Here is a 25,617-nt window from a genome sequence, read left to right as displayed (position 1 = left end):
CAGTGCAGCTGTTTCAGCTGGCACAGTGGGTTGCTGCACAGGAAATCACACAGATCCCAGCACCTTTTCAACAGGTGATTGGAACACCTGAAAGACAGAGTTGCCCATTCAACTAAAAAAAAGGGCTCGGAGGCAGGGAGTCAGGTAATCAGGCTTGGCTGGTCCTACCCCCACCCCCAAAAACAGCAATCTGAAATGCTCTGTCTTGACAGTTTCACAGCAAGCAAAGCTGAATCCGGGACAGTCCAGCTCTATGGGTGAGGGGCATCCACCATTACTGAGGCAGCCTGCCGCTACAGAGGTAGTCCACCATTGTTGAGGCAGCCCACCATTGCCAAGGCAGCCCACTATTACAGACAGAGTCTGCCATTATAGGGGTGGGCTGCCATTGCCAAGGCAGTTCTAACTATACCTGTATAAACAGGACTGCAGGGAAGTTCACAGGGCAGCCGGGCGGAGCCCACAGCTGCTCAGCAAAGCCTCTGCAGGCAGACAGTGACAAGGGTGCCTCCTGGCTGGGCAGGGCAGCCCTGAAAAAAGGCAGCAGCACAAAAGAAACTTATAAATAAAGCCCTAAATCCCCAGGACAGAGCACCTGGGAAAAAAAGGTGGGGGGGTTTATCAGTTCCGCTGCAGCAGACTTAAATGTACCTGCCCAGCAGCTCTGAATGAACAACAGAGCTCAGAGCTCAGCACCTGAGCACCTATAAAGGACAGACTGTCTCCTCAAGCAGCTCCCTGCCCCCTGTATATCCAAAAAGTCACCTCATAAAGGAGAGCTCAGACTGACATCTGGCAGGTATCCTTCTGGGACAAAGATAGTAGAAGAAACTGGCAGTAAACCTTACTGTTCTACAGCAGCTGCAGGTGATCCCCAGACAAGCAGGGCCTGGAGTGGACATCAGCAGTACTACAGCAGAGGGGCCTGAATGTTAGAAGGAAAACTAAGAAACAGAAAGAAATAGCTTCATCATCAACAAACTGGACATCCACTCAGAGACCCAATCTGAAAGTCAACAACTACAAAGATGACAGGTGGATAAATACACAAATATGGGAAGAAACCAGTGCAAAAATGATGAAAACACGCAAAACCAAAACGCCTCTCCTCCTACAAGGGATCACAACTCCTCACCAGCAAGGGAACAAGGCTGGATGGAGAATAAGTGTGATGAACTGACAGAATCAGGCTTCAGAAGGTGGGTAATCAGAAACTTCAATGAGGTAAAAGAACATGTTCTAACCCAATGCAAAGAAACTAAGAACTTTGAAAAAAGATTTGACGAAATGCTAATGAGAAAAAACAACTTAGAGAGGAATATAAGTGAATTGATGGAGCTGAAAAACACAACACAGGAAATTCGTGAAGCACGAACAAGTTTCAACAGCCGAATTGACAAAGCAGAAGAAAAGATATCAGAGGTTAAAGATCAACTCAATAAAATAAAACAAGAAGGCAAGATTAGAGAAAAAAGGGTAACAAGGAATAAACAAAGTCTTCAAGAAATATGGGACTATATGAAAAGACCTAATCTACGTTTGATAGGTGTACCTGAATGCGATGGAGAGAATGAATCCAAGCTGGAAAATACTCTTCAGGATATTATCCAGGAAAACTTCCGCAACCTAGCAAGGCAGGCCAATATTCAAGTCCAGGAAATACAGAGAACACCACAAAGATATTCCTCAAGAAGAGCAACCCCAAGGCACATAATCATCAGATTCACCAGGGTTGAAATGAAGGAGAAAATACTAAGGGCAGCCAGAGAGAAAGGTTGGGTTACCCACAAAGGGAAGCCCATCAGACTCACAGCAGATCTCTCAGCAGAAACGCTACAAGCCAGAAGAGAGTGGGGGCTGATATTCAACATCCTTAAAGAAAAGAACTTTCAACCCAGAATTTCATATCCAGCCAAACTAAGCTTCATAAGTGAAGGAAAATAAAACCCTTTACAAACAAGCAAGTACTCAGAGATTTCATCACCAACAGGTCTGCTTCATAAGAGCTCCTGAAAGAGGCATTACATATAGAAAGAAAAATCCAGTACCAGCCACTCCAAAAACATACCAAATGGTAAAGAGTTCACAATGAATAAATTGCATCAACTAATGGGCAAAACAGCCAGCTAGCACCATAACGGCAGGATCAAAATCACACAAAACAATATTAACCCTAAATGTAAATGGGCTAAATGCCCCAATCAAAGACACAGACTGGAAAACTGGATAAAAATCCAAAACCCATTGGTGTGCTGGATCCAGGAAACCCATCTCACATGCAAGGATACACAAAGGCTCAAAATAAAGGGATGGAGGAAGATTTACCAAGCAAATGGAGAGCAAAAAAAAAAAAAAAAAAAAGCAAGAGTTGCAATTCTTGTCTCTGATAAAATAGATTTCAAACCAACAATGTTCAAAAGAGACAAAGAAGGACATCACATAATGGTAAAAGGATCAATGCAACAAGAAGAGCTAATGATACTAAATATATATGCACCCAATACAGGAGCACCCAGCTGCATAAGGCAAGTTCTTAATCACTTACAAAGAGACTTAGACTCCCACACAATAATAGTGGGAGACTTTAACACCCATTGTCAATATTAGACAGATCAACAAGACAGAAAATTAACAAGCATATCCAGGACTTGAATTCAGACCTGGAACAAGCAAACCTAATAGACATTTATGGAACTCTCCACCCCAAATCCACAGAATATACATTCTTCTCAGCACCACATCCCACCTACTCTAAAATTGACCACATAATTGGAAGAAAATCACTCCTCAGCAAATGCAAAAGAATGGAAATCATAACAAACAGTCTCTCAGACCACAGTGCAATCAAGTTAGAACTCAGAATTCAGAAACGAACTCAGAACTGCACAGCTCCATGGAAACTGAACAACTGGCTCTTGAATGTTGACTGCATAAACAATGAAATGAAGGCAGAAGGAAAGATGTTCTTTGAAACCAAGGAGAACGAAGACACAACATACCAGAATCTCTGGGGCACATTTAAAGCAGTGTCTAGAGGAAAATACATAACAATACATGCCCAGATGAGAAGCAAGGAAAGATCTACTAAAATCGATACCCTGTTGTCAAAATTGAAAGAGCTAGAGGAGCAGGATCAAAAAAACTCAAAACCTAGCAGAAGACAAGAAATAACTAAGATCAAAGCAGACCTGAAGGAGATACAGACATGAAAAACCCTTCAAAAAATCAATAAATCCCGGAGCTGGTCTTTTGAAAAGATCAACAAAATAGACCACTAGCCAGATTAATAAAAAAGAAAAGAGAGAATAATCAAATCGATGCAATAAAAAACGATAAAGGGGATATTACCACAGATTCCACAGAAATACGAACCATCATCAGAGAATATTACAAACAGCTCTATGCACATAAATTAGTAAACCTGGAGGAAATGGATAAATTCCTGGACACTTGCATCCTCCCAAGCCTAAACCAGGAAGAAGTCGAAATCCTGAATAGACCAATAACAAGATGTGAAGTTGAGGCAGCAATTAAAAGCCTACCACACAAAAAAAGCCCAGGTCCAGAAGGGTTCACAGCTGAATTCTACCAGACATACAAAGAGGAGCTGGTACCATTCTTTCTGAAACTATTCCAAACAATCCAAAAAGAGGGAATCCTTCCCAAATCATTTTACGAAACCAACATCATCCTCATACCAAAACCTCGCAGAGACTCAGCAAGAAAAGAAAACTTCAGGCCAATATCCATGATGAACATAGATGCAAAAATCCTCAATAAAATACTGGCAAACGGATTGCCACAGCACATCAAAAAGCTTATCCACCATGATCAAGTAGGCTTCATCCCTGGGATGCAAGTCTGGTTCAACACATGCAAGTCTATAAATGTAATTCACCACATAAACAGAACCAAAGACAGAACCACATGATTATCTCAATTGATGCAGAGAAGCCCTTTGACAAAATTCAATAGTCTTTATGTGAAAAACCCTCAATAAACTAGGTATTGGTGGAACGTATCTCAAAATAATAAAAGCTATTTACGACAAACCAACAGTCAATATCATACTGCATGGGCAAAAACTGGAAGCATTCCCTTTGAAATCTGGCCCTAGACAAGGTTGCCCTCTCTCAACACTCCTATTCAATATAGTATTGGATAGGATATGAGCAGATATTTTACAAAAGAAGACATACATGAGTACAACAAACATATGAAAAAATGCTCATCATCACTGGTCTTTAGAGAAATGCAAATCAAAACCACATTGAGATACCATCTCACGCCAGTTAGAATGGTGATCATTAAAAAAATCTGGAGACAACAGATGCTGGAGAGAACGTGGAGAAATAGGAACACTTTTACACTGCTGGTGGAAGTGTAAATTAGTTCAACCATTGTGGAAGATAGTATGGCAATTCCTCAAGGACCTAGAAATAGAAATTCCATTTGACCTAGCAATCCCATTACTGTATATATCCAAAGGATTATAAATCATTCTACTATAAGGACATATGCACACGAATGTTCATTGCAGCACTGTTTACAATAGCAAAGACCTGGAACCAACCAAAATGCCCATCAATGATAGACTGGACAGAGAAAATGTGGCACATATACACCATGGAATACTATGCAGCCATCAAAAACGATGAGTTTGTGTCCTTTGTAGGGACATGGATAAACCTGGAGACCATCATTCTCAGCAAACTGACACAAGAACAGAAAATGAAATACCACATGTTCTCACTCATAGGTGGGTGTTGAACAATGAGAACACATGGATACAGGGAGGGGAGCACTACACACTGGGGTCTATTGGGGGGAATAGGGGAGGGACAGTGGAGGGTGGGGAGTTGGGGAGCGATAGCATGGGGAGAAATGCCAGATATAGGTGAAGGGGAGAAAGGCAGCAAATCACACTGCCACGTGTGTACCTATGCAACTATCTTGCATGTTCTTCACATGTACCCCAAAACCTAAAATGCAATAAAAAAAGAGAAAAAAAGAAAAAGAAATAAATAGCCAAAAAGCACATGAAAAGATGTTCAATATCATTAGTCACTAGGAAAATGCAAATCAAAATAATAATGAGTTACCATTTCAAGAACACTAAGATGCCTTAATTTTAAAAAGTACAAAATAACAAATGGTGGTGAGAATGTAGAGAAATTAGAACCCTCATACATTGCTGGTGAAAATGTAAAACGATGCAGCCACTGTGGAAAAGTCTGACTGGTTCTCAAAAAGGTAAACCAAGAATTACTATATGACTCAGCAATTGTTATCTTATTACTATATACCTAAGGTCATTGAAAAAAATGTTCACACAAAAACTTGTATATGAATGCACTTAGCAGCATGATTCACAATAGCCCAAAGGGGGAAATGACCTTAATTTCCATAAACTGATGAATGGATAAACAAAATGTGGTATTTCCATACAATGGAATATAATTTAACCAAAAAGGGAATGAAATTACATACCACAATATGAATTCGTTTTGAAAACATTATGTTATTGAAAGAACCCAGACACAAAGACCACATATTATACAATCCCACTGTGGTGGTTGCACAAGATAGTCATATACTAAAAGCCACCGTCTAATACACTTTAAAGTGGTAAATTTTATATTATGTGATGTATCTCTCAAAAATATTAAATAGAAAATCAGAGTTAAGGCCTGCTTTTCAAAACTTATGAAAGGTCTCAATTCATAGATTCAAGAAGCCCAATAAATTTCAAACCAAATAAAGAAAAATTCACAATTATGCCCATCATTGTGACAAAACAGAATACCAAAATCAAAGATAGAAATGTTAAAAGGCAAAAGTAGCTAAGACCAACAGTTCAACATGTAGCTGACTTTTCAATGGTAATAGTGAAAGCCAGATGACAATGAAATGATATCTTAAATGTGTTAAATGAAATTAGAATTCTATGTTCAGTTGACCAGTTGTTCCCAACCATGGTAATTTTGCTCCTCAGGAGATACTGTTAGTTGACACAACTGAGAAAGGAAGTGATACTGTCATCTCCTGTGTAGAGGGCAAGGACACAGCTAAATGTCCTACAATGCACAGGACAGTCCCAGCAACAGTTATCTGGCCAAAAATATAAAGCATGCCAAAGTTAAGAAACCATGCAGTGACATATCTTTCAAAAATATAAAAGAAGCTGGGCACTGGTGGCTTGCGCCTGTAATCTCAGCTACTCAGGAGGCTGAGATAGGAGAATCCCTTAAGGCCAGGAGTCTGAGAACAGCCTGGGCCATACAGTGAGACCCTGTCTCTAAAAAAGAAGAATGTATATAAAATAAAAAAAATTTGTAGTAAATAAATGTTGAGATAATTGGCTATCAACAGATCTACAGCAAAGGAAATAAATGGCAAATATTTACCTGATCTTTTCAGGTAAAAGAAAATAATTCCACGAGTAAAGTTGAAGATGCAGGAAGGACAATGAAAAAAGCAAATGTGTGAGTACATTTAAACAGACGACAATAACATTAAGCAACAGTAACAATTCTTTATGTGGTTTAAAATATGTATAGAACTAAAATTTATAAGAACTGCACATATTTCAAGCTGAGAGTAAATGAAATTAAAGTGTTCCGAGATTTTATTTTGGTTCAGAGTGACAGTGATAGCACCATATAGCATATTCTAGGGGAACAACTAAGAGACTAGTAAAATAGTATAAATTCACTGGCCAGGCACTGTGGTATCTCACATCTGTAATCCCAGCACTTTGGGAGGCCGAGGCAGGTGGATCACCAGGTCAGGAGTTCAAGACCAGCCTGGCCAACATGGTGAAACCCTGTCTCTACTAAAAATACAAAAAATTAACCAGGCATGGTGGCAGAAGCCTGTAATCCCAGCTATTTGGGAGGCTGAGGCAGGAGAATCGCTTGAACCCAGGAGATGGAGGTTTCAGTGAGCCAAGATCACACCAATGCACTCTAGCCTGGGAGACACTGAGACTCTGTCTCAAAAAAAAAAAAAGAGTATAAGTTCTAAATCAACAAAAGGAAAAGATAGAATAATAAGCAAATTAATACAAAAGAAGGTAAGAAAGGAGTGAAAAAGGAGTATAAAATGTATGGGGAAAAAAGGGGGCAAAAACATGGTAAACTTAAATACAAATTATTATCATAATTATATTAACTGTAAATGACTAAATGTTCCTAAGAGGAAAGAACTAAAGTCAAAGATTTGCAGGTTGAATAAAAAATAAAAAAACAAACCCAAGAGACAAAACAAAAACATAAAGACATAGACAAGTTGATAGACAAAAAATGGAAAAGATATATAATAGAATGCTACCTAAAATAAGACTGATGTCTATTAATATTAGACAAACTACTTGGGGCAAAAAACATCATCACACAGTAAAAGAGAGTCACTTTTAATGATTTTTTTAAAAACCCAATTCATTAGTAATGTAAGAATTCTAAATTAATATATACTTAACAAACTTGCCTTAAAAAAATAAGGTGAAATTAACATAAGTGCTAGAGGAGATATGGGGGGTTTTAGTGCACAATATAAAATTCAGTAAAGATACTTAATGCTTGAATAACACTATCAGCAGACTTTATTTACCTTCTGGATGGCTATACCTCACCCAAGAATCACGTATTTAATTAAGCACCCATGGAACATTTACTTTGTATGCTAGGTCATAAAGAAGCATGAGAATTTATCACCCCAGCATGATCTCAAATAAACAGAAAAAGAATAGCAAATTAAAACCAAAGAAATAGTAAAACAAGCATTCATGAAACAGGAAACATAGAACATCAAGAAAGTCACAAGTTGTTTCTTTGAAGAGATTAGACTGATAAACTTCTGGTGAGACTGAGTAAAAAAATAAGAAAAAAAAAGCAGCAGCACAAATGAATGGTAACATGAAGGAAAAAGGAGGTATCAGTACAGATCCCACTGTCATTAAAGAAACTAAGAAGATTTATGAATTACTTAAAGCCAATAAGTATAAAAATTTTTAAACAATGGACAAATTTCTCCCTTAAATGACAATATGCCAAAACTAACACAAGAAGAAATAGGAAAATGAAATAGTTCTACAACAATTCATAATTGAGAGAGGCAATTTAAATATTTTCCATTAAAACAAAAAACAAAACCTCTAGGTCCAGGTGAGTTTACTGGTAAGAACTACCAAAAATTTTAAAAAGGAATAACATCAATCTTATTCAAATTCTTCCTGAGAATATGAACCTGGTATGTTTTGATACAAAATGCTAATAAACACATTATAAAAGAAAGGAAAAATACAGACTATGTAATTTTTATTCATGAATATAGATGCAAAATTATAAATAAAGTGTTAGCAAATTTATTCCAGTAATATATAAAAAGGATAACATAATTATCAGGTTGGGTTTATTTGAGATTGCAAAGTTTGGTTTAATATTAGAAAATCAACCAATGTAATTCATCACAGTAACAGATTAAAAGAGAAAAATGATATGACCATCCCAATAGATGTCAAAAAAGCATTTAATAAAATTTGATGACCACTCATGATTCATAAAAATCTTATCAAAAAAGGAACAGGGAGGAACTCTATAAATCTGATGAAAGGTAGATACATATCCCCAAAGCAAACCTTATACTTAGTGATAAAACATTGAAAGTTTTCCTTCTGAAATAAGGAACAAATCAAGGATGCCTACTACTGTCACTACTATTCAAATTGAACTGTGGCCTAGCAAGTGTTGTAGGAAAGAAAAAGAAACAAATGGTATAAGAATTAGGAAGGAAGAAATGAAGTTACTGTTACTCACAAATTATATATGATTGTGTGTATAGGAAATCCAAGAGAATATGGAGATAAATTATTAGTGTCAATATGAGAGTTTAACAAGTTTGCTAAATCCAAAGTCAACTTATAAAAATTAATTGAATTTCTATGTATATACATCCAACAATTTAAAGCATGAACTCAACTGGGCACTGTGCTCATGCCTATAATCCCAGCACTTTGGGAGGCTGAGGCAGGTAGATCACCTGAGGTCAGGAGTTGGAGACCAGCCTGACCAATGTGGTGAAAACCCATCTCTACTAAAAATTCAAAATCAGCAGGATGTGAAAGCATGCGCCTGCAATCCCAGCTAGTTAGGAGGCTAATGCAGGAGAATTGCTTGAACCCAGGAGGCAGAGGTTGCAGTGAGCCAAGATTGTGCCATTGCACTCTAGCCTGGGCAACAAGAGAGAAACTCCATCTCAAAATAAATAAATAAATGAAACAGAAACTTTTTTCCATCTAAAAATATTGAATAACTAGAAATAAATTTTAAAATAAATATTTGAGATCTTTATGCAGAATATCTTAAATCGTATCAAATGTATATGAGCACAAAAAAGAAAGCTATTTTAATACAAAAATTTTGCATAAAATCCATCTCCATAGACTGAGAGCCTTTATTAATAACCTAGAAACATTAAACTGGTATTAGGGATGCTGGCAAGATAGCTGAATAGGAACAGCTCTGGTGCGCAGCTCCCAGCAAGAGCAATGCAGAGGGTGGGTGATCTCCACATTTCCAACTGAGATACCTGGTCATCTCATTGGGACTGATTAGACAGTGGGTACAGCTCAAGGAGGGCGAGCTGAGACAGGGTGGAGTGTCACCTCACCTGGAAGTGTAAGGGGCAGCGGAACTCCCTCTCCTAGCCAAGGAAAGCCATTAGGGACTTTTCCCAGCACTCTAGCTGAGATGCTGCACTTTTCCCAAGGTCTTTGCAACCGGCAGACCAGGAGATTCTCTCTGGTGCCTATAACACCAGGGCCCTGGGTTTCCAGCACAAAACTGGGCAACTGTTTGGGAAGACGCTGAGCTAGCTGCAGCAGTTTTCTTTTTTCTTTTTCTTTTTTAATATCCCAGGGGCACCTGGAATGACAGCAAGACAGAACAATTCACTCCCCTGAAAAAGGGGGCTGAAAACAGCGATCCAAGTGATCTGGCTTGGCAGGTCCCACCCTCATGAAGATCAACAAGCTAAGATACACTGGCTTGAAATTCTCTCAGCCAGAACAGCAGTTGGAGCTCGACTTGGGATGTTTTAGGGGTATCCACCATTGCTGAGGCTCCAGTAGGCAGTTTTAACCTTGCCTGTGTAAACAAAGTCACTGGGAAGTTTACACATCAACTGGGCAGAGCCCATGGCAACTCAGCAAGGCCTCTGCAGGCAGACTGTGTCATTAGGCTCCCTCCTTGCTGGGCAGGACATCACTGACAAAAGGCAGCAGCCTGTCAGGGACTTATAAAAGCCCCTGCCTTCCTGGGACAGAGCACCTGGGAAAAGGGGCAGTTGTGGGTACAGCTTCAGCAGACTTAAATGTCCCTGTCTGGCAGCTCTGAAGAGAGCAGTGACTCTCCCAGCAGAGTGTTCAAGCTCTGATAAAGGACAGACCACCTCCTCAAGTGGCTCCCTGACCCCCATGTATCCTGACTGGGAGACACTTCCCAGCAGGGGCTGACAGACACCTCATACAAGAGCGCTCTGGCTGGCATTGGTGAGTATTCTTCTGGGACGAAGCTACCAGAGAAAGGAGCAGGCAGCAATCTTTCTGCCTGGTGATTCAGCAACTGTTCTTCTGGTGATTCCCAGGCAAGTAGAATCTGGAGTGGACCTCCAGAAACTCCAGCAGACCTGCAGGAGAGGGGCCTGACTGTTAGAAGGAAAACTAACAAGCAGAAAGAAATAGTTTTAACAGTTTCAACATCAACAGAAAGGACATCCACTCAGAGACCCCATCCAGAGGTCACCAACTTCAAAGATCAAAGGTAGATAAATCCATATAGATGGGAAGGAACCAGCGCAAAAACACTGAAAATTCCAAAATCCAGAATGCCTCTTCTTCTCCAAAGTATCACAACTCCTCACCAGCAAGGGAACAAAACCGGACAGAGAATGAGTTTGACGAAATGATAGAAGCAGACTTCAGAAGATGGGTAATAACAAACATCTCCAAGCTAAAGAGGATGTGCTAACCTAATGCAAGGAAGCTAAGAACCTTGAAAAAAGATTAGATGAAATGCTAACTAGAATAACCAGTGTAGAGAACAACATAAATGACACAATGGAGCTGAAAAACGCAGCACAAGAACTTCGTGAAGCATACCCAAGTTTCAATAGCCAAATAAATCAAGAAGAAAGGATATCAGAGATTGAAGATCAACTCAGTGAAATAAGGTGAGAAGACAAGATTAGAGAAAAAGGAGTGAAAATAAATGAACAAAACCTCCAAGAAATACGGGATTATATAAAAAGACCAAATCTATGTTTGATTGATATACCTGAAAATGATGGGGAGAATGAAACCAAGTTGGAAAATACTCTTCAGGATATTATCCAGGAGATATTATTATTATGTGGGAATCTAAGTCTCTTTGTAAGTCTTTAAGAACTTGCTTTATGTATCTGGGTGCTCCTGTATTGGGTGCATATATATTTAGGATATATATATGTATACATATATATACGTATATATATATATCTATATATGTATATATATACGTATATAGATATATATCTATATACGTATATATATGTATATATATACGTATATAGATATATATCTATATACGTATATATATGTATATATATACGTATATAGATATATATATATACGTATATATATGTATACATATATATCCCAAACCTAGCAAGGCAGGCCAACATTCAAATTCAGGAAATATAGAGAATACCATAAACATACTCATAGAGAAGAGCAACCCAAAAACACCATAGTTGTCAGATTTGCCAGGGTTGAAATGAAGGAAAAAATGCTAAGGGCAGCCAGAGAGAAGGGTCGAGTTTCCCACAAGGGGAAACTCATCAGACTCACAGCGGATCTCGGCAGAAACCCTGCAAGTCAGAAGAGAGTTGGGGCCAACATTCAACATACTTAAAGAAAAGAATTTTCAACCTGAATTTCATAGCCAGCCAAACTAAGCTTCATAAGCAAAGGAGAAATAAAATCCCTTACAGACAAGCAACTGCTGAGAGATTTTGTCACTCCCAGGCCTGCCTTATAAGAGCGCCTGAAGGAAGCACTGAACCTGGAAAAGAACAACCAGTATCAGTCACTGCAAAAACATACCAAATTGTAAAGACCATCAACACTATGAAGAAACTGCATCAACTAATGAGCAAAACAACCAACTGGCATCATAATGGCAGGATCAAATTCACACATAACAATATTAACCTTAAATGTAAATGGGTTAAATGCCCCAATTAAAAGACACAGACTGGTAAATTGGATAAGGAGTCAAGACCCATTGGTGTACTGTATTCAGGAGACTCATTTCACCTGCAAAGACACATATAGGCTCAAAATAAAGGGATGGAGGAAGGTTTGCCAAGAAAATGGACAGAAAAAAAAGCAGGGGTTTCAATCCTAGTCTCTGATAAAACAGACTTTAAACCAACAAAGATCAAAAGAGACAAAGAAGGACATTACATAATGGTAAAGGGATCAATGTAACAAGAAGAGCTAACTATCCTAAACATATATGCACCCAATACAGGAGCACCCAGATACATAAAGCAAGTTCTTAAAGACTTACAAAGAGACTTAGATTCCCACATAATAATAATGGGAGACTTTAACACCCTACTGTCAATATTAGATAGATCAATGAGACAGAAAATTAACGAGGATATACAGGACTTGAACTCAGATCTGGATCAAGCAGACCTAACAGATATCTACAGAACTCTCCACCCAAAATCCATAGAACATACATTCTTCTCAACACCACATCACACTTATTCTAAAATTGATCACATAATTGGAAGTAAAACACTCCTCAGCAAATGCAAAAAAAAAATGTAAATCATAACAAACAGTCTATCAGACCACACTGCAATCCAATTAGAACTCAGGATTAAAAAACTCACTCAAAACCACACAACTACATGGAAACTGAACCCCTGCTCCAGAATGACTACTGGATAAATAACAAAATGAAGGCAGAAATAAAGATGTTCTATGAAATCAATGAAAATGAAGACACAACATACCAGAGTCTGTGACACATTTAAAGCAGTGTCTAGAGGGAAATTTATAGCACCAAATACTTATAAGAGAAATGAGGAAAGATATAAAATAGACACCCTAACATCATGATTAAAAGAACTAGAGGAGCAAGAACAAACAACTTCAAAAGCTAGCAGAAGACAAGAAATAACTAAGATCAAAGAAGACCTGAAGGAGATAGAGACACAGAACCCTTTAAAAAATCAATGAATACAGGAGCTGGTTTTTTGAAAAGATCAATGAAGCAGACAGACCGCTAGCCAGACTAATAAAGAAGAAAAGAGAGAAGAATCAAACAGATGCAATAAAAATTGATAAAGGGGATATCACCACCAATACCACAGAAATACAAACTACCATCAGAGAATACTATAAGCACCTCTGTGCAAATAAACCAGAAAACCTAGAAGAAATGGATAATTTCTGGACACTTACACTTTCCTAAGACTAAACAAGGAAGAAGTTGAATCCCTGAATAGACAAATAACAGGGTCTGAAACTGAGGCAGCAATTAATAGCCTACCAACCCAAAAAAGTCCAGGACCAGAAAGGTTCACGGCCAAATTCTACCAGGTACAAAGAGAAGCTCGTTCCATTCCTTCTGAAATGATTCCAGACAATAGAAAAAGAGGGAATCCTGCCTAACTCATTTTATGAGACCAACATCATCCTGATACCAAAATGTGGCAGAGACACAAATAAAAAAGAAAATTTCAGGCCAATATCCATGATGAACATTGATGCAAAAATTCTCAATAAAATACTGGCAAACAGAATCCAACAGCACATCAAAAAGCTTATCCATCATGATCAAGTTGGCTTCATTCCTGGGATGCAAGGCTGGTTAAACATATGCAAATATATAAACATAATCCATCATTAAACAGAACCAAAGACAAAAACCACCTGATAATCTGAATAGATGCAGAGAAGGTCTTCAACAAAATTCAACAGCATTTTATACTAAAAACTCTCAATAAACTAGGTACTAATGGAACATATCTCAAAATAATAAGAGCTATTTATAACAAACTCACAGCCAATGTCATACTGAATGGGCGAAAACTGAAGCATTCCCTTTGAAAACTGGCACAAGATAAGGATGCCCTCTCTCACCACACCTATTCAACATAGTATTGGAAGTTCTGGCCAGGGTAATCAGGTAAGAAAAAGAAATAAAGGGTATTCAATTAGGAAAAGTGGAAGTCAATTGTCTCTATTTGCAGATGACATGTTAGAGGACCCCATCATCTCAACCCAAAATCTCCTTCAGCTGATAAGGAACTTCAGCAAAGTCTGAGGATACAAAATAAATGTGCAAAAATCACAAGAATTTCTATACACCAATAATAGAGGGCAAATCATGAGTGAACTCCCATTCACAATTGCTATAAAGAGAATAAAATACCTAAGAATACAACTAACAAGGGATGTGAAGGGATGTCTAGTTCTTCAAGGAGAACTACAAACCACTTCTCAACGAAATAAGAGAGGACACAAACAGATGGAAAACTTTCCATGCTCATTGTTAGGAAGAATCAATATCATGAAAATGGCCATATTGTCCAAAGTAATTTATAGATTTAATGCTATCTCCATCAAGCTGCCATTGACTTTCTTCACAGAATTAGAAAATACCACCTTAAATTTCATATAGAACCAAAAAGAGCCTGTATAGCTAAGACAATCCTAAGTAAAAAACAACAACAACTACAATGCTGGAGGCATCACACTACCTGACTTCAAACTCTATTACAAGGCTACATTAATCAAAACAGCATGGTACTGGTACCAAAACAGAGACATAGACCAACGGAACAGAACAGAGGCCTCGGAAGTAATGTCACACATGTACAACTATCTGATCTTTGACAAACCTGACAAAAACAAGCAATGGGGAAAGGATGCCCTATTTAATAAATGGTGTTGGGAAACTGGCTAGCCATATGCAGAAAGCTGAAACTGGATCCCTTCTTTACATGTTATAAAAAAATTAACTCAAGATGGATTAAAGATTTAAACTAAGGCCTAACACCATAAAAACCCTAGAAGAAAACCTAGGCAATACCATTCAGGACATAGGCATGGGCAAGGACTTCATGACTAAAGCACCAAAAGTAATGGAAACAAAAGCCAAAATAGACAAATGGGATCTAATTAAATTAAAGAGCTTCTGCACAGCAAAAGAAACTATCATCAGAGTGAACCACCAATCAACAGAATGGGAAGAAATTTTTGCAATCTGCCCATCTGACAAAGGGCTAATATCCGGAATCTACAAAGAACTTAAACAAATTTACAAGAAAAAAACAACCCCATCAAAAAGTGGGCAAAGGATATGAACAGACACTTCTCAAAAGAAGACATTTTTGCAGCCAACAAACATGAAAAAAAGCTCATCATCACTGATCATTAGAGAAATGCAAATCAAAACCACACTGAGATACCATCTCACACCAGTTAGAATGATGATCATTAAAAAATCAGGAGACAACAGATGCTGGAGAGGATGTAGAGAAATAGGAACCCTTTTACACTGTTGGTGGGAATGTAAATTAGTTCAACCATTGTGGAAGACAGCATGGCGATTCATCAAGGATTTAGAACTAGAAGTACCATTTGACCCAGCAATCCCATTACTGGGTATATACCCAGAAGATCATAAATCATTCTATTATAAAGACACATGCACACATATTTTTATTGCAGTACTGTTCATAATAGCAAATACATGAAACCAATGCAATGTCCATCAATGATAGGCTGGATAAAGAAAACGTAGCAAATATATGCTATGGAATACTATGCAGCCATAAAAAAGGATGAGTTCATGTCCTTTGCAGGACATGGATAAAGCTGGAAACCATCATTCTCAGCAAACTGACACAAGAACAGAAAACCAAACACCTCATGTTCTCACTCATAAGTGGGTGTTGAACAGGTCCCGGTGTATGGTGTTTCCATCGCTGCGTCCATGTGTTCTCACATGGACACAGAGAGTGAAACACCATACACCGGGGCCTGTCAGTGGGGTGGGGGTTAGGGGAGGGATAGCAGGGGGAGGGATAGCATTAGGAGAAATACCTAAAGTAGATGATGGGGGGATGGAAGCATCAAACCACCATGGCACACATATAACTATGTAACAAACTTGCACGTTCTGCACATGTACCAGAGAACTCAAAGTATAATGATAAAAAAAGATTAATCTGGTATTAGTTCTGATTAGGTTTAGGGTTAGGGTTAACATGGAGGAGTCTATTAACAGGTGTGTGAATGTAGTCACTAGAGCACACACATATGCATATTCATCTGAATGAACACACACGTGCCCACATGCACGCACACGCACACACACACACACACACGCACACAAACACTATATTCCCCAAACATTGTAAAGAAAAACATAAAGTTGTAATTGTATGAACAACTCTTTCTTTGCACTTTAGATTTTCATATGCTTTTCATATCTGATTTTCATACATGATTTCCATGGATGATTTTCATGTCTGAATCTTGTTTACTTCTAATGTTAATTGTTAAGCTTTCCTCTCCCTTTCCCCTTTCCCCAGACCCTGGGATGCTCCTAGTATTTTAGAGCACATTATTTAAATTTAGACTTAATGATATTGACTTCCATTAACCCTTTCATTTGTTGTCTTAAAATTCATCCCTGAGACTACAACAAAGGCCTGCCCCTGTAGCAGCTTGGTGCACTGCTGAGAGTTAGGAACGAAGAGCTTGAACAAGGCCTGAGTTAGAAATTTGTGTCTGCCATTTATTGACTACTTGTATGGCATTGTGAAAATTTCTTCACCTCTCTGGCCTCAGTTTCCACATCTGTAAAATAGAAATAATACCTCCCATTCCTACCTCCAGGGCTATTATGAAGATCTAGGCTGATAAACTGCTATATAACTTATAGCTAACCGTAGCAAACACTTCCATATCAATTCTTTCCAATTTTCTTTTAAAATGAACAGACCTCAGATTTGTATGTTCCTCCCTAAAGCAGGAAGCATGGATGCAATGGTGGCAGCAGCTCTTTTGTGACCAGACATGAGAGAAAGGCCCAGAGAGTCGAAGAGACTTCGCATCCATCTGCTTGTTTAGGTCTCTGGACAGCTCAGGGTCACCAACCTTCACACTTCTTGTTTGGTGACAGAAAAAGCCCAGATCTTTAAGCCCCTGTTACCTGTGTTTTCTATATCTGCAAGTAAATTCAATTCTTAACTAACACACTAAGTTCTAATGAACTTGTATGATGTGCCTGACACTATACTAAGCCCCTGACATGTGTGGTGCTCTTTGATCCCCAGGACTGCGCTCCTACAGGACACTGAGGTGCAGAGAGATTAAGCAATTTACTTAAGGTCATGTTGCTCTACTGATGCCTGTCACATACTCACAGAGGCCTCAATAATTGATTCGGTTATTTAATTATTGTCAGAAAGATGACACAGGATCACACTCTAAACCAAAATATTTTTGTGACCAACATCAGCTAATATTCTATGGCTCGGATCACATAATTGAGTTACGTAGGGTCCGTGTTGCAGCCACTCTGTCTTAGAGCAGTCATCAGAAAGTTGGACTTTCTAAAATTAGACATTGTTTTTTTTTTGAGACAAAGTCTCACTCTGTCATCCAGGCTGGAGTGCAACGGTGCAATCTCAGCTCACTGCAACCTCCATCTCCTGGTTCAAACAATTTTTCTGTCTCAGCCTCTTGAATAGCTGGAATTACAGGTGTGTGCCACCACCATACCCAGCTAATTTTTGTATTTTTAGTAGAGATGGGGTTTTACCATGTTGGCCAGGCTGGTCTTGAACTCCTGACCTCAAGCTATCCACCTTCCTTGGCCTCCGAAAGTGCTTGAATTATAGGCATGAGCCACCACGCCCAGGCTAAAATTACACATTTTTATGTATAGATTTTTTTTCCTTAATGATTACAATTGATAAATCCAGGTTTTGCAAATGTACTCATGTAAATAATTGTGGATATGATCTTTAATAGAACTTTGTGACTTAAATCATCAAGTTTTCTAGGTTTCTTGAAATGGACTCAGAACTGTTTGAGTAACATCTTGGTCCTGCCTATGAAGATTCTCTGTGAGGCCATGATAATATAAAAGAATGCTGACTAAACACTGATTGAATGCTATGTGTTAGGCATGCTTCCAATCACTTGACACGCATTCACTCATTCTATCCTCACAACGCTGTGGCAGTTAATGTAATTGTCACCATTTTTCAAGTGAAAAAACCAAAGCAAAGAAATGATGTTTCTTGTTCTAGACTTATTTTTTTTTGGAGACAGTGTTTTACTCTTGTCACCCAGGCTGGAGGGCAATGGCATGATCTCAGCTCAACGCAACCTCTGCCTCCCGGGTTCAAGCATTCTCCTGCCTTAGCCCTCTGAGTAGCTGGGATTACAGACATGAGCCACCACGTTTGGCTAATTTTGTATTTTTAGTAGAGATGGGGTTTCTACATGTTGGTCAGGCTGGTCTCGAACTCCCGACCTCAGGTGATCCGCCCGTCTCGGCCTCCCAAAGTGCTGAGATTACAGGCATGAGCCACCGTACCCAGCCTCAATCTTTTAATTTGTAACATAGAATATTCAGAGTCTTGTCAGAAAATTCTTCCTGCATGTTATAAAGTGTGAGGTCAAGATAACAACCATCATTGAGAATTTTCTGAAGAATATGAAGTGTATCCACATTCTTGACTCAAGCCAGCTTCATTATTTGGGACTACAGTGTTTGAGTTCCCTTTAGAATTGACTTCACCCGGCTTTGGCATTTTGCAATGGCAATTGACCTGCTTTGGCACAAGAGAATTCTACAAACTCGCTTTTGTGTTTACTGTAATAATCTCACTGAGAGTATTTTCTGTTCCATCACACAATGTCATTATATGAGTGAAGGACAAAAAAAACACACACACACACAAAAAATCAGCACCTACTGGTGAAAGCAAAATTGGAAGTGGCAGCTCATGGAATTGAAAAGTCTGGGTACATTTCAAGGACTACTTGATCCATGCTCAAATGAGAGCAGTGGGATTTAGATGTTGTCACTCCATCTCTCTTTGTCTTCACCCCATTCTCAGGTAAGCCTTGCTCTTGAGATCTTTAAATAGCAGCAGCAGCTCTAGGATTCAGGTTTTCCCCTGTGCAAGTCCAGAGTCTCTTTTACAGAGGTTCGAGGGTTCTGATTAGCTCTGCTTCACTCATGTGCTCACTTCTGAATCAAACTCTGTGGACAGGGCAATGCAATGCCTTGAATGGTTCCGTCTGGGTCACATACTCAACCCTTGGTGTAGGAGTGGAGCTAAATCCACCCGATGTACAGAGATCGTGGGTGGGGAGAGGATGACCTCAGAGCAAAAGTGTTTCATAATCAGCATAGAGTAGATGGATGCTGAGCAGCAAGAGCAGCAGACTCTGCTACAGTCCATTTTGGAATATCTGTGGGAGAAATTGTGGCCAGATTTTATCTTATGGACACCATGACTCTTGTCCCACATGGTGTGAAGGAGGCTTAAGTCACATCTGCTGGCCACCTCCCTTAACTGTGAATGATCTGTGACATGCAGTCAGCAAGCTTTGTTTCATTTTCTTAATATGATTTTCTTTTTACATTTTTGACCTCATCTATTCATGTTTCTTTTTATAGTACTTACATTTTTTAATAAGTTGCCTTAAAACCTCTTTGTAGTAATAAAAGTAAATAAAGCCTTAAAAATGCTGGTTTTAATATTTGATATGTTCATATTATCTAAATGCCGAAGCTAAAGATTCTAATGGCCATTCTCTTCCTGGAAGAGATTAGCATGAGTATTAACAACATTCCTATTTATAATTCAACTGGAAAAAAATAGGATGTATTTTGGTCTCTGCCTTGACCAATCATTCTCTTCTTGTCTCACTGACAATTTTCTGTTTAGCTTTTGTTTTTTGAGATAGAGTCTCGCTCTGTCTCCCAGGCTGGAGTGCAGTGGTGTGATCTCAGCTCACTGCAACCTCTGCCTCCTGGTTTCAAGCGATTCTCCTGCTTCAGTCTCCAGGAGTAGCTGGGACTATAGGCAGCCAGCACCACACATGGCTAATTTTTGTATTTTTAGTAAACACGGGGCTTCACCATGTTGACTGGGTTGGCCTCAAACTCCAGGGCTCAGGTGATTCACCTGCCTTGGCCTCCCAAAATGCTGAGATTACAGGCATAAGCCACCGCGCCCAGCCTGTTTAGCTTTTAGTATTCAATTAAAACATAAGCTTTCCTTCCTGGATAGCACCCTTCTCCCACCACCGGATTCCTAGGTTCAGTGCGTGTCTACCCCAACATGCTCTCCTTGTTTGTCTGTGGGAAGAGCTCCCCAAGGGCAGTGGGCGCCCAGACTCATTTGTCTGTATTGCCAGCTCCTAAGCACAGAGCAGGAGTAAGGGCCCAGTAAATGGCCATGGAAATCAGGAATAAGGAAGAAAGTTAGAAAAGAGAAAAATTTAAGAATGAAAAAAATAGAAAGAGAAGGAAGGAAGGAAAGAAAAAGAGAAAGGAAGGAAGGGAGGGACGAAGGGAGGGAGAAAGGAGGGTAAGGAGGGAAGGGAGGGAGGGAGGATTTATTTACTTTCTCTTTCCAGAAAGGTTTCCAAAAAGGTTATTCACTTTCTCTTTCCAAAAAGGTTTTAAGCCAACTTAAAAAAAATGTAAGTACTATAAAGGGAAACATGAATAGATGAGGTCAAAAATGTAAAAAGAAAATCATATTAAGAAAATGAAATAAAGCTTACTGACTGCATGTCACAGGTCATTCACAGTTAAGGGAGGTGGCCAGCAGATATGTCTTAAGCCTCCTTCACATCATGTGGGCTTCACACCATGTGGGCAAGAGTCATGGTGTCCATAAAATAAAATTTGGCCACAATTTCTCCCACAGATATTCCAAAATGGACTGTAGTGAAGTCTGCTGTTTTTGCTGCTCAGTATCCATCTACTCTACGCTGATTACCAAACACTTTTGCTCTGAGAAAGGAGGGAGGGAGGGAAGGAGGGAGGGAAGGAAGGAAGGAAGGAAGGAAGGAAGGAAGGAAGGAAGGAAGGAAGGAGGGAGGGAGGGAGGGAGGGAGGGAGGGAAGGAAGAAGGAAGGGAGGGAGGGGGGATAGGGAGGGAGAGAAGGAAGGAAGGAAGGAAGGAAGGAAGGAAGGAAGGAAGGAAGGAAGGAAGGAAGGAAGGAAGGAAGGAAGGAAGGAAGAAAGGAATCTATTAACTTAGAGAATGGCTTTCTGTATGGGTAAATATTGCCCATGGTTATCAGCTCATCTCATGTGTCTGGGTGTAAGAGTCACTCTCCCCTCCCACACACATTCTGATCAAATTTTTGGGTTATAAAGCAAAGAATTCAGAAACTTATATAAAGGATGAAGCTCTTAAGAAGATGAGATTCCCCTCTGTGCCTTCCTGCGCACACACAGAGATCCAAAGCCCTTTCCACAGCTGCCAGACAGGTTTCATTGCTGCCCTGAAGAAGTCCTTGAGACTTGCAGTAGAAACAGGACCTCTGTATAATCTTTGTTTGCTTAATAATAGGGCTTTAAAAGTTTTTAAGAAATGGTTTTATCTGGGGATCATTTAAGTTTCCCATTTCCTCGTAAATATTTTTGGTAAAAACATTCAGAGGAAGTTAAAATAGGAAAAGCTTGAAAGCATTCAGAAAGCAATGTGCTCTCAAAACACAGCCATTCATTTGAAGTTATGTCTTTTGTCCAAATCCTCCAGTCAATACAAACCTTTTTCTGCTGCTTGTTGTCTGTGGATCCATTCTGCCTCAAGCTATGAGTCTCAAAATTCTCAAAGAGTTGGACTTGAATGCTGTTTCTTATATTTTATAATACTGTTTAATCTGCCTGAAGGTGTAGGCTGTAATGTCATGATACTGGACAAACATCTGGGCTACTGGCCAACCAATACAGATGAGAAATATTCTATTACTGTGAAGCTGGAGTTCTTTCCTACTATTTCACTGGTATGCATTTGGATTCATAGCAATTATTTATTTAAATATTTTAACACATATAATTTTGAAATTATAAAGCAGATCTTCCTTGTTTTTTGTTTGTGTTTCGTTTTGTTTTGTTTTTTTGAAACATAGTCTTGCTCTGTCACGCAGGCTGGAATGCAGTGGCGTAATCTCAGCTCACTGCAACCTCTGCCTCTTAGGTTCAAGCAGTTCTCCTTCTTCAGCCTCCCAAGTAGCTGGGATTACAGACATGCACCACCATGCCCGGTTAATTTTTGTATTTTTAGTAGAGATGGGGTTTCACCGTGCTGGCCTGACTGATCTCAAACTGCTGACCTCAAGTGATCCAACTGCCTGTCAGTTTGGAGCCAAATAGGTAGAAGGTCAGCAGAGGACTAGAAAGAAACTCTGTTCCCAAGCTAGCCAAGGTACTTCCTCTGGGCTTGCATTCTACAAGCCATCATCAAACAAACCAAGGTGGAACTATGTCAGCCACCTCCCCCATGCATCTAATCAAGAGGTAGTTAGCTATGGAATGGGACAAAGAGAAGGCGAGCTCTGAAATCCAAGACTTTTTTCAATTACCACAGTTCCTCTTGGTTAGGGCCCAGCCTGACTCAGAGCCTCACTTCATACAGTGGGGAAGGACCTGTAGGAGACACATTCATGCCACAAAAGGCAGTCCATTCTGTTCTTGTGTGTAATATCTTTCGGCCTTAAAAATAATAGATTTAGGTGCTCGCTTTGGCAGCACATATACTAAAATTGGAACGATACAGAGAAGATTAGCATGGCCCCTGCACAAGAATGACACACAAATTCGTGAAGCGTTCCATATTTTTAAATGAAATGTTCTCACTCATAGGCGGGTGTTGAACAATGAGAACACATGGACACAGGGAGGGGAGCACTACACACTGGGGTCTGTTGGGGGGAATAGGGGAGGGTCAGTAGGGCGTGGGGAGTTGGGCAGAGATAGCATGGGGAGAAATGCCAAATATAGGTGAAGGGGAGGAAGGCAGCAAATCACACTGCCACGTGTGTACCTATGCAACTATCTTGCATGTTCCTCACATGTACCCCAAAACCTAAAATGCAATTTAAAAAAAAGAAAAAGAAAAAAGAAAAAAATAATAATAGATAATAGAATATAAATATAAATATTTGATTAATCTGTTAGATTTAGATAACTGAATATTATTTATATTTATATCCTATTATCTAATAGAAGATTTCTGAAGCATAACAATCAGTTTTTGAGAGCTGATACAAACTGGCTCCAGCTCTTCACGGCATGATTCTCTATCACATAGCACGCCCTGTTTCCTTTAAGGCACCCATGAAAAGCTGTCAGATTATGTATTTCTTTCTACATTTGTTTTTGTGTTTACCTCTAAAGCTTATAGACAGAGATTACAATGTAAATTCCATGAGAAAAGGCCTATGCCAACCCTAGTCCAGTGCTTGTTAATGTAGTATATATCCAATATGTGTTTATCAATGAATGGTAAGAGCTCATTCTGGATACCCGAGTCTTCCCTTTTACAGCCTTTTCATTTTCTTAGTTTTCTTAAGTTAAAAAAAAACTTTATATTTCAGAGAAAAAACTTGATTTTACTGCTTTTAACACCCAGAAGCCGAGAAGAAGAAGAGGATGTTGAGCGAGAAGGGCATGAAAGAAGAAAGGGCTGGAAGTGTCTGAGTGCCTGAGGGCTGTCGCACAATACGATGTGGAAGGAGTTTATCGTTTGAACCCCCCTAGTGAAATCATTTTTTGTCATTATGTTAATGGGAAAATAAGTGTATCTTTAGCATAGAATACATCCTGCCCCTTGTTACATAAAATGTAAAATTCTTCCTTCACCACAGTGCCTCCTGCCCAGCACAGTGCCTGCCAGACAGGGGTGTATAAATAGTAAGTAATAAATAATGCTGTTGAAAATGGACTCTAAGGGCCACTCTACAATGGTAGGAAAGTTCCAAATTCAAGTTAATAAAACACTTATTAGACTGGACATGGTGGCTTATGCCTGTAATCCTAGCACTTTGGGAGGTGGAGGTGAGAGGATTACTTAAGCCCAGGAGTTCAAGACCAGCCTGGGCAACAATCTAGTGAGACTCTGTGCTTCACGAAAAACTTAAAAATTAGCTGGGCATGGTAGCATGCTCCTGTGGTCCCAGCTACTCTGGAGGCTAAGGTGGGAGGATCACTTGTGCCCAGGAGCCTGAGGCTGCAGTGAGTCAAGGCTGTGCCACTGGACTCCAGCCTGGGCAACAGTGAGACCCTGTCTCAAAATAAATACATAAATACAAGTAAAAGTAAACTCTTATTGTGTACCAGATACTGGTGAAAACAAAAAGCAAAACACTTGACACCTTCTGTGAGTGAAAAGCTGGTGTTTCTGCAATCAGGTTCAAACCATTTGCCTAAGGAAGCCTACAGGGCCCTAAGCCCAGACACAGAAGTGCAGTGCTCTAGCCTGCTTGAAAACATGGCCAGCGTGGTGGAGGTGGCAGAGAGGAGACAGTGCCAGGTGACTGGGGGACGTGGCACAGGGCTGCAGCTGATACTGCCCTAGGCCCCTGGGAAATTCCCAGGACAGCATCCCGAGTGGCACAAACTAAGATATTGTCCTTGGGTGAAATCACCTACCTCAGAGGAAGTGAAAACACCGGCTATCCCCCTATCCTTTCATCTCTCCCGTCCTAGACTTGTTAGCCAAACACATTGCTCACATTTACATAGAAAACAGATACACAAACTGAAAACAAACAAAAAACAAAAAGGAGAAAGAATCTTTATCTAAGATGACTTTTCCTACTTATATCATAGGCCTGGGTCTGAAACACCAAGGAGAACCTTCCTCCCCTCTTCTCTCACCTCTGCCTGCTGCAGAGAACTCTTTCACAAAGAAACACTTTTGTGTGAAACCAGCTTCCTTCACATCACTCAAGTTTCTCAACACTTGTTCTGTTAATAAACAAACACAGGTTTGAAAGACCTTCTTGTTTTAGAACTTTCAAACCTGTGTTTGTTTATTAACAGAACAAGGATTTAGCATGTTTTCTCTCTTGCCTTCTTTGTTATCTGCCACTCTATCACAGGTGTTGCTTTTTCAGCTAAAAAAATCCCACAATGGCTTCAGTAAATGATACCAATCTGTATTTATAGTATCTCATTTTGAGTTCTTACTGGTGACTGACTTTTCAGTAAATGATACTAATCTGTATTTATAGTATCTCACTTTACTTATTTTGAGTTCCTACAGCTGACTGAGTTTCAGATGTATGAAAGAAATTGGACAAAGTTCTTGAAAAACTGGTTGTCAAATCCTAATTCTGCAAATGTCCCAAGAATTCTTGAGCTTTAAAAAATAATTCCCGTAATGAAAAATATTTTATTTTCTAGAAAATTCTTATGTCTGACAGATATATTATATTCATAGAGTGATTTTATATTAGACTTCTGGTGGTTTACTTTTCTCGGCTGACAGAGCATTTCCAACACT

The 25,617-nt window shown here is 39.3% G+C and overlaps 1 protein-coding gene and 1 non-coding gene across 2 annotated transcripts in view; one reads left to right on the top strand and one right to left on the bottom strand.

The window, feature by feature from the left end:
* Positions 1-25,617, bottom strand: part of CLDN10 (claudin 10) — a 163,532-nt gene that overhangs the window by 52,386 nt on the left and 85,529 nt on the right. The window lies entirely within an intron of this gene.
* LOC118147985 (U6 spliceosomal RNA) lies at positions 22,844-22,950 on the top strand. The gene has a single exon (XR_004734721.1). It is a non-coding gene; the product is annotated as a U6 spliceosomal RNA (small nuclear RNA).

The sequence above is a fragment of the Callithrix jacchus genome, chromosome 1, assembly GCF_049354715.1.
Source record: "Callithrix jacchus isolate 240 chromosome 1, calJac240_pri, whole genome shotgun sequence".
Lineage (NCBI taxonomy): Eukaryota > Metazoa > Chordata > Mammalia > Primates > Cebidae > Callithrix > Callithrix jacchus.
Note: the sequence above shows the minus strand (reverse complement) of the source record. Positions and strands in the feature narration are given on the sequence as shown.